The following is a 14,481-nucleotide window of genomic DNA, read 5'->3' on the forward strand; positions in this document are numbered from 1 at the left end:
AAAAAACAACCCTTTGATGCAGATCAAAGCATACTCTTTCCTATCAGTCTATTTTATTTTGGGGTTTGGTTTTGTGTGAGTGTGCTCTTACAACAATGACCAATATGGAAGTGTTTTACATGATAATAAAAATAAAATTAAATGATCCTTGATGTTTTAAATTTTTCACCTCTTGCATGAATGTCTTCTGCATTTGTTTTGGTCCAGATTCATCTTTCTTAAGTGCCATTGTTATTTCCTAATATCACACATCTGGAACTAAATCATTAGTTCCATTGCCAATTAATATAAATAGATTATTATAAAAATTCTGACAAATAGATTCCATTTTCTATCTATTTGTTCTCATCCTGTCCCTTTCAACTCTGCATGAATTAGATGGGTCACATCCAGTTTTCTTCAGGTTAGTCTTTGCTCCCAATACTTTTTTCTATTTGACAAATTGGAATTGCTTGCAATTTTCCCCCATCCTGCTCTGTAGTATTTTAAAAATGAGCTTGTATTCTAAACCTGTGTTAAACTGGGCAATGACCTCTCTCTGGCATAGTGAATAGATTGCTGGCCTTGGAGCTAGTAAGACCTCCTTTCTGTTTAGGCTGATCATGAGCAATGTAAGATGAAAGGACCACATGTCCCAGGAAATCATGTTTCTTCTTGACTCCAAGGACACAATGAAGTCAACTCTTTTTCTTTCCTCTGTAAAGAGGAATTCTGTAAATGGTCACTTGCTTTGTTCTTCTTTTCACTTAACATGAGAATGTCAATATTTTGTTGCAGATTGTGGGTTTTCTTTTTGTCAACGACTTCTTTGGAGTATAAGCTAATTAGTGAAGTGTATGAGCCAAAGGGTATTAATGTTTTAGTTTCTTTATTTTCAAAATTCAAAATTCTTTTCCATAATAGTTGTACTAATTCATAGCTGCATTAATTTAAATGTACCATACTGTACCTATCTTCTCACAGTCCCTCCAACAATGACTATTCCCACTTGACCTGAGTTTTAAAGAGGAAAAACATTCCGAAAATGAACAAGAAAAAAATAGAGGCAAGAAACAGAAGAGGGAGAGTAACATAATCCTCCAGGAAAGATAGGCTTAAACCAGATTTTGATGGGCTTCAAGTATGAAGCAGGGGAATTTTGCCCTGTATCCTAGAGGAACCTGGGAAGTGTTGAATCTTCTTGAGAGGAGAATGATATGGATAGATCTCTGTGTTAGGAGCATCACTATTGTTGCTGGATGGAGGACAAATTGAAGCCAGGAGGCTAAGATGAGGAGGAAAGCATTTCAGGCCTGAGAGACAACCTGTGAAAAATAAAAATAAAAAAGGAATCAGTATCTCTGGATTGCAGATTACAGAAGGAAATAAGGCATAAAAAAAACCTGCAAAGTTAAGAAGGGTCCAGGTGATGGAAAGCTTTAAAAGCCAAACAAAATTTTGTATTTTATCCTGGAGGTAATAGTGAGCCACTGGAGTTTGTTGAGTGGAGAAGATGACAGGGGACCCGCACATTAAGAAAGTCATTAGCAGCTGAGTGGAGGATGGACTTGAGACCAAGGTAGAAGTGTAGGACTCTTTTCTATACATTTCTTTTTTTCATATTTAGTTGGGCAAGAATGGTGTTTAAGTGCTCCCTAGATTTTGTTGAAATCTTCCAAATGGCTTTTCGTGAGTCTTAATAGCTTTCTCAAGTCATTTCTGCTATGGTAGCATTTGATGTTCATCCTCAGGGATATTTCTTGATAGCCTCACCTTTTCTCCTATGGTTCTTACCATCACAAGTGTCACTGCAAACACCTTTGTGCAAGCATTTGAGTGTTTTTACATTTTGTATCAAATATTGTGGGAGAATGCATTCATTCATGATTCTAGCAAATGCCAGCTTTAAAAAATAAAATAAAATAAATTTTAAAATAATATAAAAATAATAAAAAATAAAAAAATAGTTTTGATATACTGTAATAGGTCTGTTCTTTGGTTTTGTATCCAAGGGACTTTTCGAATTCAAGGCCAAATATGCCTATTTCCTCTAATAAGTTATTTAAAGCATCAGTATTGGTATTTTGTCATCCTTTTTTATTAGAACTTCTGATTTCTGGTATTTGCATAAAATGAAGATATTTTAATCATCTTAAGGTAAGGGAGTACTAGTAAATGTTTTAACAACCAGTTCATTCAGGAAAAAAAAATATAAGCAGGACACACTTTTAAGTTCAGTCTGCATTATTAACATTTTCTTCACTACCCTCTTAAGTCTAGACAACCAATCAAATAATAAATCAAATCCCAAATTGTAGTTTTTGTTGATTTCTGAGGTGTAAATTCTCACGCTGAAAATTTAACGATCAGCTTTCCTGAGCCAGTCCTAGAGGCCCCATCACACTCCTGGGAAAGGGTTTGGAGTGGTCATACTAGGAGTCACAGACCAGTGACACAGGTCGTGTTACTCTGAGGGTCAGGCAGTAGTAATTTCAGAAGTTGAAGGACCAGGCTTGTATTTGAGATTGTTCACTGAAGAATTAAATGGGTTTATAACAGAACAGTATCAAAGAATAAAGAGGAGAATCAAACAAACCAGTAATTTATACAAGTTAGTTAGGAGTCTGGCATGATATGAATCCAGGATTCAGAAATGTAAAATTCAATATCAGAAGAGCATGAGCATACTGAGCTATATACAGCAAGAGGTCCTACTCAGCTCTTTGCTCTCCCAGGTTCAGTGTGTGATATTTGGGATACTCAGAATGATGCACAAGTAGTTTGAGGGAGGGAAGAGAGGTAGCTCAGTAGATAGAAAGTCAGGCCTGAAGACAAGAGGTCCTGGGTTCAAATCTGGCCTCAGACACTTCCTAGCTGTGTGACCCTGGATGAGTCACTTAACCCCCAACTGCCTAGCCCTGACTGCTCTTCTGCCTTGGAACAATACACAGTACTGATTCTACGATGGAAGGTTTTTTAAAAAGAACTACATATCAAATAACAAAACACTTATTTAGGGACTGAATAGCAATGGAAATGTCAATAGGAAGTCAAATACTAGAATGATACTCTTGCCCACCATTTGTGAAGGGGCATGAGCTCTCATACTCTTCCTTGGTTGGGGAAGAGAACCAGGACTGGAAAATTCCTGCTCCCTAGGTAATGAGTGGCATCCTGGCTGGAATCTCTCTCATTACTCTATCTCCTAGCAACTGAATATGCTTTGACATTTGATATTTCTTAATTCTGTCTTTCTCAGCTCTTTTGCTGCAGAAGCCCTGTGTCACCTCGGCAGCTATCGCCCATTAAAGTTCTTCTCTTCTTCTAAAATGTAAAAGTTAATGGCAGAGTCAGTAGGGGAAGAGAATCCCCTGGATATGGAGTCAGGAGCCATGGGTTTGAATTCCATGCCTATAATACTGAGTACCTGGAAGACCTTGGGAAGTCATTTTCCCATTCCAAGCTTCAGTTTTCTCATTCACAAATACAGGAATTGAATTAAGATCATCCCTAAGAGATCCCTTCCAACTTTTGACCTATGATCTGACCTGGCCCTTCTCCCGTACAATTTTCCCAGGCAGCAGTTGGCAAGGAACCAACCTCAGAGGTATTACTATGCTTCATACTCAGAGTAAAGCACCAAAGAAAAGACAAAGTTTGGCCTGGCCCATTGGCCTCGGTTTAAATTTTTAGGATTTCAAATAATATCCTGAAAACTCCCCACAGAGTAGCATCAGTTCCTTTTTCTTTTTCATATTTTGCAACTCTAGTCATCATAGGCAAGGCTGATGAGGAAACGCTGAGCATTATGAAAATGGAAACGAAATTATGAAATGTGGAACGCTTGTCTCTTCTAATTTCATCTTCTCTCTCTCCTCCTCTTCCTTCCTTTTGCCATTTTACAGAGTTCAGAGCTGGGCCGCTCTTCCTCGTGTTCTTTTTTTCCCTTTTTACTGGAGTAAAGCACGATAAACATGGGTTGCCCAGCTGAGCACACTCTCACTTGCTATTCTCTGGTTACAAAGTAAAATTAGTTAGCAAGTGGCCAGGGCAGAGATTTATTTTGGTCTGAAGTCAACCCACAGATTAATGGGATTGGCAAGAATAGTAAAGGAGAAGGAAATCTTTTTGACAAGGCTGTGTGTTTGCAGATACATCCCTCCCCTCGGCTCAGTGGCCAAGGTTAAACATAGTTGGGATGGGTAAAAACAACTTTCTTTTCCCTAACAAAACACCAAACCCCATGTCGAGAACTGGTCATGTCATCTCCATAAGGGCACATGCCATAAACATTCACTGGTAGCTACGTGTACACTGGAGTGACCACTGGACCTGGAGTCAGGAAGACCTACGTACATAATATAATAGAGCGTTGTTGTGCCAGAAGAGACAACTTAGGGAAGAGGCATGGAAGAGTAGGGACAGACCCTAAATAAGTCTACGCTACATACGTCTCTAAGACTGGAAGTTGAAGAGAAGGTGTCAACCCACACTGGTAGAGTTTCCTATCTTACTGAAATCATGGGACATTAATGCATTCCTGCTGGAGTTGGGAATTAATCCAACCATTCTGGAAGGCAATTTGGAATTATACCCAAAGGGCTTTAAAAGACTGTCTGCCCTTTGATCTAGTCATAACGCTGCTGGGTTTGTACCCCAAAGAGATAAAAAAAAAATAAAGGGGGATGGACCTGTTTGTACGAATTATTTATAGACGTATTTTTGTGGTGGCAAAAAATTGGAAAGTGAGGGGGTATCCCTTGATTGGGGAATGGCTGAACAAATTGTGGTGTATGTGGTATAGCTATGTGACCCTGAGCAAGTCACTTAACTCTCTGCCTCAGTTTCCTCATCTATAAAATGGGTTGGAGGAGGAAATGACAAATCACTCCAGTAGCTTTTCCAAGAAACCTCAAATGTGGTCATGAAGAGATAAACAGGACTGAACAGCAGAATAATGACACCAAAAGACATCAGAACTCAAATCAATACAATGACCAATTGTAACTTCAGAAGACTGGTGGTAAAGTATTCTTTCTTTCTGTTGATAGAATTGATGGACTACAAATGCAGAATAAGACATGAGTCATAGCACACAGCACAAATTTGCTTCACTGTACTTTGTATAGAGGAAGGTTCTAGTGGAAGTAGGCTTAGTGGGAAGTCACAGCAATGTTTTTGTTGTTGTTGTTTTTAAACCCTGACTTTTTCTATTAGAATCAATACAGGGGGCAGCTGGGTAGCTCAGTGGATTGAGAACCAGGCCTAGAGACGGGAGATCATGGGTTCAAATCCGGCCTCAGCCACTTCCTAGCTGTGTGACCCTGGGCAAGTCACTTGACCCCCATTGCCTAGCCCTTACCACTCTTCTGCCTTGGAGCCAATACACAGTATTGACTCCAAGACGGAAGGTAAGGGTTTAAAAAAAAAAAAAAGAATCAATACAATGTTTTGGTTCCAAGACAGAAGAGTGCTAAGGGCTAGGCAATAAGTGTTAAGTGACTCATCCAGGGTCACACATCTAGGAAGTGTTTGAGGCCAGATTTGAACCCAGGACCTCCCGTCTCTAGGCCTGACAATCAACCCACTGAGCCATCTAGCTGCCCTCAGCAATGTTTTTAAAAATCATAATAATTTTTTAAAATTCAACTGAAAATATATTTATCAGTGCCTACTACATGAAAGACAAAGTGGCATAGTCAGACATGTGCCAGCAAACGTTAAATAACCAGCTCTCAGGAAAAACTGTACATGTGACACACCTTTAAGTGTAGATGTGGCATTATTAGCATTTTCTCCATCATTTTCTTAAGCCTCAAAACCAATAAGGCAATGAATCAAACCCCAATTTGAAGCCCCAATTGATTTTCCAAGGCTCACCCTGAAAATCTAATAGTTAGCTCTCAAATGTTCCCCTAGATATTATGAATAGATCAGCTTTGCAGTTGGGAAGATCTTTATTCAAGTCTTGCCTCTGAGGAATGCTTGAAATCTGTATTGATGTATTGAGTTTTGATGCCTTTTGATGTCTTTCTATATATTAATTTTTTCCAATTAAATTATTTCAGTCCTGTCCATCTTTTTGTCACCCCATTTGGAATTTTCTTGGCAAAGACACTGGAAGGGTTTGCCATTTCCTTCTACAGCTTATTTTACAGATAAGGAAACCGAGGCAAATAAGGTTATGTGACTTATCTAGGGTCACACAGCTAATAAAATGTACTCCAAGGCAACTTTCTAAGACTATAAATTGAAGAACAGTTGCCGATCAGCATCAATGGAGGAAATGCTTTTAGCAGTGTATAGGATCTGAATGAGGAAGTCTAGTTATTCCCACCTGGTCCACCCTTGTGAAGGGAGGACTTGCCAAACCCTTTTCAGGGCTGCTTATATACTTTAATGTCTACCTTCCACCCAGCTCTCACCTGTGGCTCCAAGAAGCTCCCCATCAGTGCAATGAGACCAGCAATGAAAGGGCTAACTGCAGTTTAGCTTGATACTGGCTTTTAGAAACAGGTGGCCTGGAGGAAATGCAAAACAGACTTGAAGGACCAGTTATAAGCTCCATGAGAGAACAGTTGCTTGCTGGGAATGGAACGGTGGGAGGTAGAATTACCATCTTGGATCAGCCCCTCTGGCAATTTTGGCCAAGGAATCGATCCAGATATTCCTCTAAATTTTCTAATCCAGAGAGGAGTCCAAATTTCATCTCATTGATGCAGCCAATACAATTCTTGATTCTACGGTTGCTATTCTCCCCGGCTTTTGCTTGCTTCAGTCTCGCATCCCTCCAACTGTTAGTGAGCTTGTCGATTGGCACAAGCCACCTTGTGTCTCTATTTTCTGTCCTGGTGGCAGTGACACGATCCAGTTATGTGGGACTACAGGAGTAGCAGCAGCAGCCCAGCAAAGAGCAGCCTAGATTCCTTTGCCTCTTCCTTGGTATCTATCTTAAACTTTCTAATATCGTCGCCTCTCTTCAAGTATCTCCTGCTCGTCCCATCTCCCTTAGAAAGAGAAGAGACTGCATTTCTCCAAAATTTAAATAGATGGGCAGTGGTAAATATCCAATTCCATTTATACACACACACACAATAGCATACAAAGCACTGGAGACACAAAGAAAGAGAATAAAGTTTGTGTAAGAAGAAATTTGGGCAAATGATTTTAGTATTTTTTTTACTTATTTATTTATTTTTAAACCCTCACCTTCCATCTTAGAATCAATACTGTGTATTGGTTCCAAGGCAGAAGGGTGGTAAGGGATAGGCAATGGGGGTCAAGTGACTTGCCCAGGGTCACACAGCTGGGAAATGTCTAAGACCAGATTTGCATCTAGGACCTCCTGTCTCTTGGCCTGGCTCTCAATCCACTGAGCTGCCCCTTGGGCAAGTGATTTTAGAAGAAGAAATCCATAAGAGGAAGATAGAGGGAGTTTGAGAAGTTTAAGAAAAGAATGTGGATATTGGGATCAGTTGGTTGGAGGAAGAGATAATGAAAACTTTTTAGTAACATTTAAATTCTGTTCTACATAAATGTGTTATAGTCTTCATTAAAAAAATAAAGTAAGAACAAAACAAAAAATCTTATCTTCTGCCTTAGAATCAATACTGTGTATTGGTTCCAAAGCAGAACAGTGGTAATGACTAGGCAATGGAGTTTAAGTGACTTGCCCAGGGTCACACAGCTAGGAAGTATCTGAGACCACATTTGAGCTCAGGTCTTCCTGACTCCAGGCCCAGGATTCTTAACCACTGAGCCGCAGCTGCCTCACACATAAAATCAAAGGGGGGATTAAAGACAAATGCTTAGAGCTCTTGTACCCAAATCGCCAATGCCCTGACTTCATGGTAAAGGCATTCTCTTTTGGGCTGACAGTCTCACCCAGATGGGAATGAGGCTGTTGAGCTGTTTCCAGATGGAGAGAGAATAGCTGATAAAAGATGAAAGGACATGTGGTGTGGGAGAAAGAACACTGGACCAAGGGTCTAGGTCCAAGATTCCTAGGATCACGAAACCTAGAGCTGGAAATGAACCATTTGTTCCAACTTCATTCTAAAGATAAGGAAATTAAAACTCAAGAAGGCAAAACAAGTGTCCCAAGGTCACACCGGCAGCAAGAGGCAAAGCTAGAATATGAATCTGGGTTGTCTGACCCCAAATCTTATGTTCTTTCCACCACCCAGAAGTAATCCTGGCTTCACTACTAACTCCATGTGACTCTGGACAAGTCACTGTACCTCACTCGTCCTCAGTTTCCTCATCTAGAAAATGGCATTGGATTAGAATGATAATTGTTAAGGCCTCGGTTCTTAACATTCTTTGGATTCTCTGGCTAGAGCCTCCAACCTTCCCATTTGTCTTTGGACTTAGTAGAACCCAATTCTGGGTTTCTTCTGGTCTACAAAAGGAAAGATAGATTTATTGGGCAGTTATTCCATTATAGTAGTTCTCCGATTTTTTATTTTTTTAGATTGTTAGGGGAGGGGAGAGGGGTGTGAATTGGAAAGGAAGGAGTAGGATGAGAAAAGGAGGGGAAGAGGGATGAATTGCAATTAGAACCTGTTTCACTTGACTCAATGGCCTTCTGGGGACCCAGGAAGTGGGTGCTCCCTTACAAATGTAAATATCAAACCAATAAATGCTAATGTAGCATGGCAAAGTGTTTGGGAGAAAGTTCCAATCATTTAGAGAGCAGTGTCTCATAAAGCACTTGGGTGCTCTTTGCTGCAAAGGGTTCTGGGGAAGTAATGAAGAGGATGGAATTCCTATTTACCTGCTCTGTCTTGCCTCTAACCCCTCCAGAAGGACACCATGAAAAGGAAAGTGTGACTGCTCCATTTGGCTTGAAAGAGAAAACATATGGTAAAAGGAAACAAGTGTCAGGTTCCCAGACTTCCCTCATGAATTCAGAAAAAGACAGGAGACAGACAACCCAAAGGCCTATTTTCAAAATCTCCTTGAACTTGAGACTTCTTGGATTTGAGCCTTCTTGAAAGAGCATTGAAATGCTGGCCAGGTTCCTAAAGACAGGCTCGTCTCCAGAGAGAGCTGACCTTTGTATAACTGGATTTAGCACTTTCTAAACATGAGCTTACCCCTTCCTTCCCTTCACCTCATCTCCCTCTCCGTGTACATTTCCCAAGTCCCTAAATAGGACACACAGGCCTGTCCAAAGTCAGAGAGTTCTTTACAAAGACAATTACTCTAATAGTGTGAGGACAGGGAAAGAGTAGGGGTCCCACAGAGCTGGAAGAAAGAATTTTGTACCAACAGGGTCCCAGAAAGAGTTGTAGGGCACCCAAAGGTATGTCATTGGGTGAGAGGGTAGGACTTCTTGCTAAGCATGGTAGTTGCAAAAAAGGAAAATGGCCCCAAATTACCCTTGTGGCTGTAGACCCAATATTCAATATCTTTGTTACTTTAATTTGAGTTGATGTTGGTCTTTGGGGAGCCTGGAAGGAAGCTAGAAAAATAACCCAGATTAGAGAACTACAATCGCATATAACCCCAGCTGAGTTATACCTTTCCCACCTGCACATCTGATCTCATAAATTATACATTAGGCACAAGTCCTGAGTTCCTTTTCCAGTTCTTTCTTTTGCTAGATATTTGAATTTGATAGCATATTCTATAGTGTACTCCACCTGAATTCAGGGAGACCCATGATCAAATCCCACCTCAGATACTTACTAGCTATGTAACTGTGGGTAAATTGCTTAATCTCTCTGTGTCTCAGTTTCTTCATTTGTAAAATGAAGAGGTTGACCTCATGGACCTCTAAGATCCTTTTTGGTTCTAAATGAATGATCCTCTAAAATCACAATGCTGCTGCCACAAAAGGTGAATGAGAAATTCATTGGTATATAAGTACATCCAAGCATTCATAAATAATTTGGTTATCTTTTCATCTTTTTTCTTTCTCATTCTCCATATCCTCACATAACTAACAAGTCCTCTTAAGTCTACCACCACATTTTTTCTCTCATCCATCCCCTCTTTTTCATTCCCTCTTTGCCACTAGAGTGTTATAGACAAAAGAGTGGTTGCCTTAAACTGTGACCGCGAAAATATGGTTTCAAGATTTGAATTGCCAAAACTGTAAAGATAATTTTTTGTGTCTTGATTTTATATTAAAAATAAAGTGGTCGCCATGGGAAAAATTCCCAAATATGAAATCCCCAAGTCAGCTGGGTTTTTATGGAGATTTTAATTAATACAAATAAGGAATCAAGGAAAGGGAGAGAGAGAGTAAGAGGAAATAATGTATGAAGGGCCTAGGCCAAAATGGCCTAGGCCTGAGCCTTAAGAGAGACCAGTCAGTCTTTAATCCACTCACCACAAGATTTGTCCCAAGCAAGATTCTAGTGTTCAGAGAGACCCTCCAGAGAACTTAGCTCCACTAAGTTCAGCCACCAAGCCCTCCAATTCAGCTTTGGCAAGCTGAACTCACTTCAGAGGTCTTTCTGACCTCCTTTTAAAGAGAATTTTCTCCTATGTCACCTCCCCTAAGTTTTCACATCTACCAATCACAGTAGACGTTTTCCAAAGGACCGACCATTCTTAATTCACACCTTCTTTAGTTCTCAACTGCTCTGGGTAGACTAAAACTTCACACCTCTTTTGTTAAGTTTGTCCCTTGCAAGTTTTCAAGTTGCCTGACCTTTTAGTGATTAATTTGACCTTCATAGGTACTTAGCACTCTTTTGTATTAGATCTAAAAATAGACATAGCTTAAGGGCTTTTGCCTCACTATAAGTATGAGTTAAGTACTTTTCATTGTTCAGTAAGGAGTTTACAACTTTATCTTCCCCTAAAGTATGCTTAAGTATGGGTGGAGTAATGTTAGAGTTCTCACATTCCTGATCAATTACCTTCATTGTTTAAAATGGGGAATGGTCTTAACCAAATGTTCTAAGGTAGAGTCTGAGAATTTTTATCATTCACAAGTCTGAGAAATTTTAAGATTCACAAGAGGGTTCAAAACCTTAGCACCTCCTTCCAGAACTATTATGATGGTCTCATCACTTACCACTGTCTGTTTCTCTTCCAAAACAACCTTCCTATGCTCTCAGATTAAGCACTGCTTCTAAAGCAAGGTGAGAAAGGGTATGAGATGATGGAGAATCCTAGATGACATCTAGGTTATGAGTGTGAAGGCCTGGGAGGATAGATAGTGTTACCCTTGAAAGAAATAGAGAAGTTGGGAGTGGGAGAACATTTAAGGGACGAGATACTGGGTTCAGTTTTGACTAAACCAGGTTGAGAAGTAACCAGTAGGTCTGAGTTAAGAGGATGTCTATCCCAAGCATGTGAGGAATTTCCATGGCAGAATGGACAGATGAGAACATTTTGTTCCAATGGCTTTGAAGGCGGCCGAAGCTCATGCCTTGGAGCACTTAGACCTTGGCCAGACATCAAGGAAGCCAAGGTCATCCACTGCATCCCAGTCCATCACCAGTCATCTTGACTTTTGTTTTACCACTAGACTCTAATGACTCTCAAAGAGAGAGTAAGGCTGATAATTTTGGGCAACTCTGACTCACTTAAATCCAATTCGTGGCCAAGTCAACTCTTCATTCCATGATTTCACTGTTCTCTTCAAAACAAAGGGCAAAATGAAGTCAAACTAGACTAGGAGATATTCCCTAAACATACCCCTTCAATTTTCCTACTTCTGTATCTTTGCCCACAATGTTCCCTCTCATGCCAACACAGAACAAGCTCAGAGCAAGAGGGAACAAACCACTCCTATAAAGAGATGCTTGCATAGACATATGCAAGCCTATAGCTCTCTGACTCTACATTAAATTGTCTGACAGTTTTGTGACCTCTCCCCTTCCCTATCACTCTTTGTTGAAGAAAGGAGGAAGGTAGCAAATCCAGCAGAAAAAGCTACAAAAGAGCCCAGGACCAAGACTATAGAGCTGATTGCAGTGCATTTGGGGCAATGTGAAAATTGCAAACTTTGGGCTTATTGGAAGGCAAGGGATTGGGCAGGAAGCACAGAATGAGCTTGGGCTCTATATCCATCAGTGGTCAGTTTGGGAGACCAGGATACTGCCATCATTCAAGGCTCATTCAGTGGATCCCTCCTAGAATGCAGGACTGTTTAGTCTCAAGCTCTCTGCCAGTGTGTAAGGGCAGGGGAGGTAAAATACTGCTGCTGCTTCACTTCACAAGAATTCTATATATGAGCTCCATCCATCTTTTGGTACTGGACCAGGTAAAACCTTTTCCCTACAAAGTCCAACACATAATTGTTGTCAATGGATCATGGCTGTCACAGCTGAAAGAACAAGAGAGAATGAGGGCATAGGTATGCAGCAGGTGAAAACAGTTATTATTGAGAGCCACAGCCTGAATTTATATCAGCTGCTGTCCCTACCAATAACACAGCCCATGTCTATGCTTACCAGTATCAACAACTCCTGGGGTTTCTGGTCTTCTGATGGTCCTTCTTGTTGAGTTTGCCATGACTTATGATAGGACAGTAATAGTGTATGACTATCCAGCTACAGTATTCTTCTCAAACCTTGTTATTCTGCTCTATAGTATTTGGAACTCCATCATCCAATGACCCTCTGTGTGAATTTGTGTATCTCTTTCTAGAGCAACTTGAGGGTGTTTGTTGAAAGTGAGGAGGAAACCCTGCTCAAATTGCTAATGATGATACCTTTCTTAAAGCTGAAAAAATCCTTTTTTGGAAGTGCAGCTCTGAGGTTCCACCATTCTCATTCTCTACTATCATGGGTAAATCTCTAAGGGAGAAGTCAACATTCCCCGCCTATCCCCCTCAACCCCCTCACCTAGTCAGTCTCTACTTTTCAAAGTTCTAAGCATTGAAGTCTTATCCTAAGTCTTATCCTGAAGTCTTATCTTAAAGGTCCAGCTCAAATGCTATCTCCTACAGGAAGCCTTGCAAGCCAGCATCCTCTGAACTCTGAATGAAAAGTAGTGCTAGGACAAAATTGGGCAAGGAATTTCCAGAGTTAAAAACAGTTTGTCAATGAAGTGATTAACTCCTACCAGGGGTCCCCAAACTTTTTTATTGTATTGCTAGTAAAATTATTTAGCATGCATCCCCATTAAATGTATATTTCAGTTATAAGTTATGTACACAGACATATATATTGAAGATTAAATCTAACTCTCCCCTGATAATAACAATGAAAATACTTAACTCTCCCCTGATTGTGAAGATTAAATTGTAACCCCTATTTTTAGATTGAATCCCCATGAGAGAAAAGACACGGTACTTAAAGTTGAGTATGGAGATCTGCCAATTTTTAGATCTAATCACCAAAAGTGCAAACATCCCACTTAATCATGAAGTGGGAGGTCTGTGACCCATATGTGCAATAGTGGGTGGTAAATCAGAATTGACTGACTGCCTTCTGGGCAGTCCTAGAGCAGAGCATCAACTGTGATTGGCAGATGTAAAAATTAGGGGAAGACACAGGAAGTGACACAAGAGAAAATGTCTTTAAAAGGAGCTGTTACTTCCTGTGAGAGGAAGAATTCTTCATTCTCTGATCTGCTGACTGGACCTGAGACCCTGTTCCTGATGGACTGATATGTGGTGAGTGAAAAGCTGACTCTTAACTGCTGTTTTTCCTCTGAAGAGACTGGCCTCAGGAAAGACTATCCTCTTGAGAGAGGCTCCCTGTATCCCCAGGCCTTGACTACAAGAGCAGAGGCCCCTCCTGCTAAGAATTAACTCTCCCTACCCAGGAGCGGGGAGCAAATTAATTAATGTTTAGGCTAGATATCTTACTTATCCTCTCTCTGATTTCTTGCTTCGCTCTTTCTTCATTTTGTAATGAAATTGTAAATAAAATCTCTTTGGAATTAATTAAATTCCTGGTGACCATGCTCATAAATTATAAGTCCAACCCTTTTAAAAATTAAACCGGGGGCAGCTAGGTAGCTCAGTGGATTGAGAGCCAGCCCTAGAGATGGGAGGTCCTAGGTTCAAATCTGGCCTCAGACACTTCCCAGCTGTGTGACCCTGGGCAAGTCACTTGACCCCCATTGCCTAGCCCTTACCACTCTTCTGCCTTGGAGCCAATACACAGTAATGACTCCAAGACAGAAGGTAAGGGTTTAAAAAAAAAATTAAACCCCTCTTCCCCCTTACAATATTATACACATACATGTATATAGTTTATGTATATTATATATAGCTATATTCAACATTATAAAATGCACAAAACAGAAAATATGCATATGATATAGAAATGGAAATATATATATAACAAAATTAAGCATGTATACATTTTTTAATAACCTTTACCTTCTACTGGTTCCAAGGCAGAAGAATGGTAAGGGCTATGCAATGGGGGTTAAGTGACTTGCCCAGGGTCACACAACTAGGAAGTGTCTGAGGCCATATTTGAACCTAGGACAGGGTTGGCTAACCTTTTTCCCAGTTTGAGTGCCCAGAGGGCAAATTCAGCCATCTGTGAGCCCAGGGATTACTGGATAGCTGAGGGAGAAAGT

The 14,481-nt window shown here is 40.4% G+C and overlaps 1 long non-coding RNA gene across 1 annotated transcript; it reads right to left on the reverse strand.

Annotated features, from left to right (window-relative positions):
- Positions 1-1,089: 1,089 nt before the first annotated feature.
- On the reverse strand, positions 1,090-14,091 carry LOC130459001 (uncharacterized). Its single transcript, XR_008918306.1, has 2 exons — positions 6,405-14,091; positions 1,090-1,304 (listed from the first exon to the last, which is right to left on the reverse strand). It is a non-coding gene; the product is annotated as an uncharacterized LOC130459001 (long non-coding RNA).
- Positions 14,092-14,481: the final 390 nt, after the last annotated feature.

Source organism: Monodelphis domestica, chromosome 4, assembly GCF_027887165.1.
Source record: "Monodelphis domestica isolate mMonDom1 chromosome 4, mMonDom1.pri, whole genome shotgun sequence".
In the NCBI taxonomy this organism is placed as follows: domain Eukaryota; kingdom Metazoa; phylum Chordata; class Mammalia; order Didelphimorphia; family Didelphidae; genus Monodelphis; species Monodelphis domestica.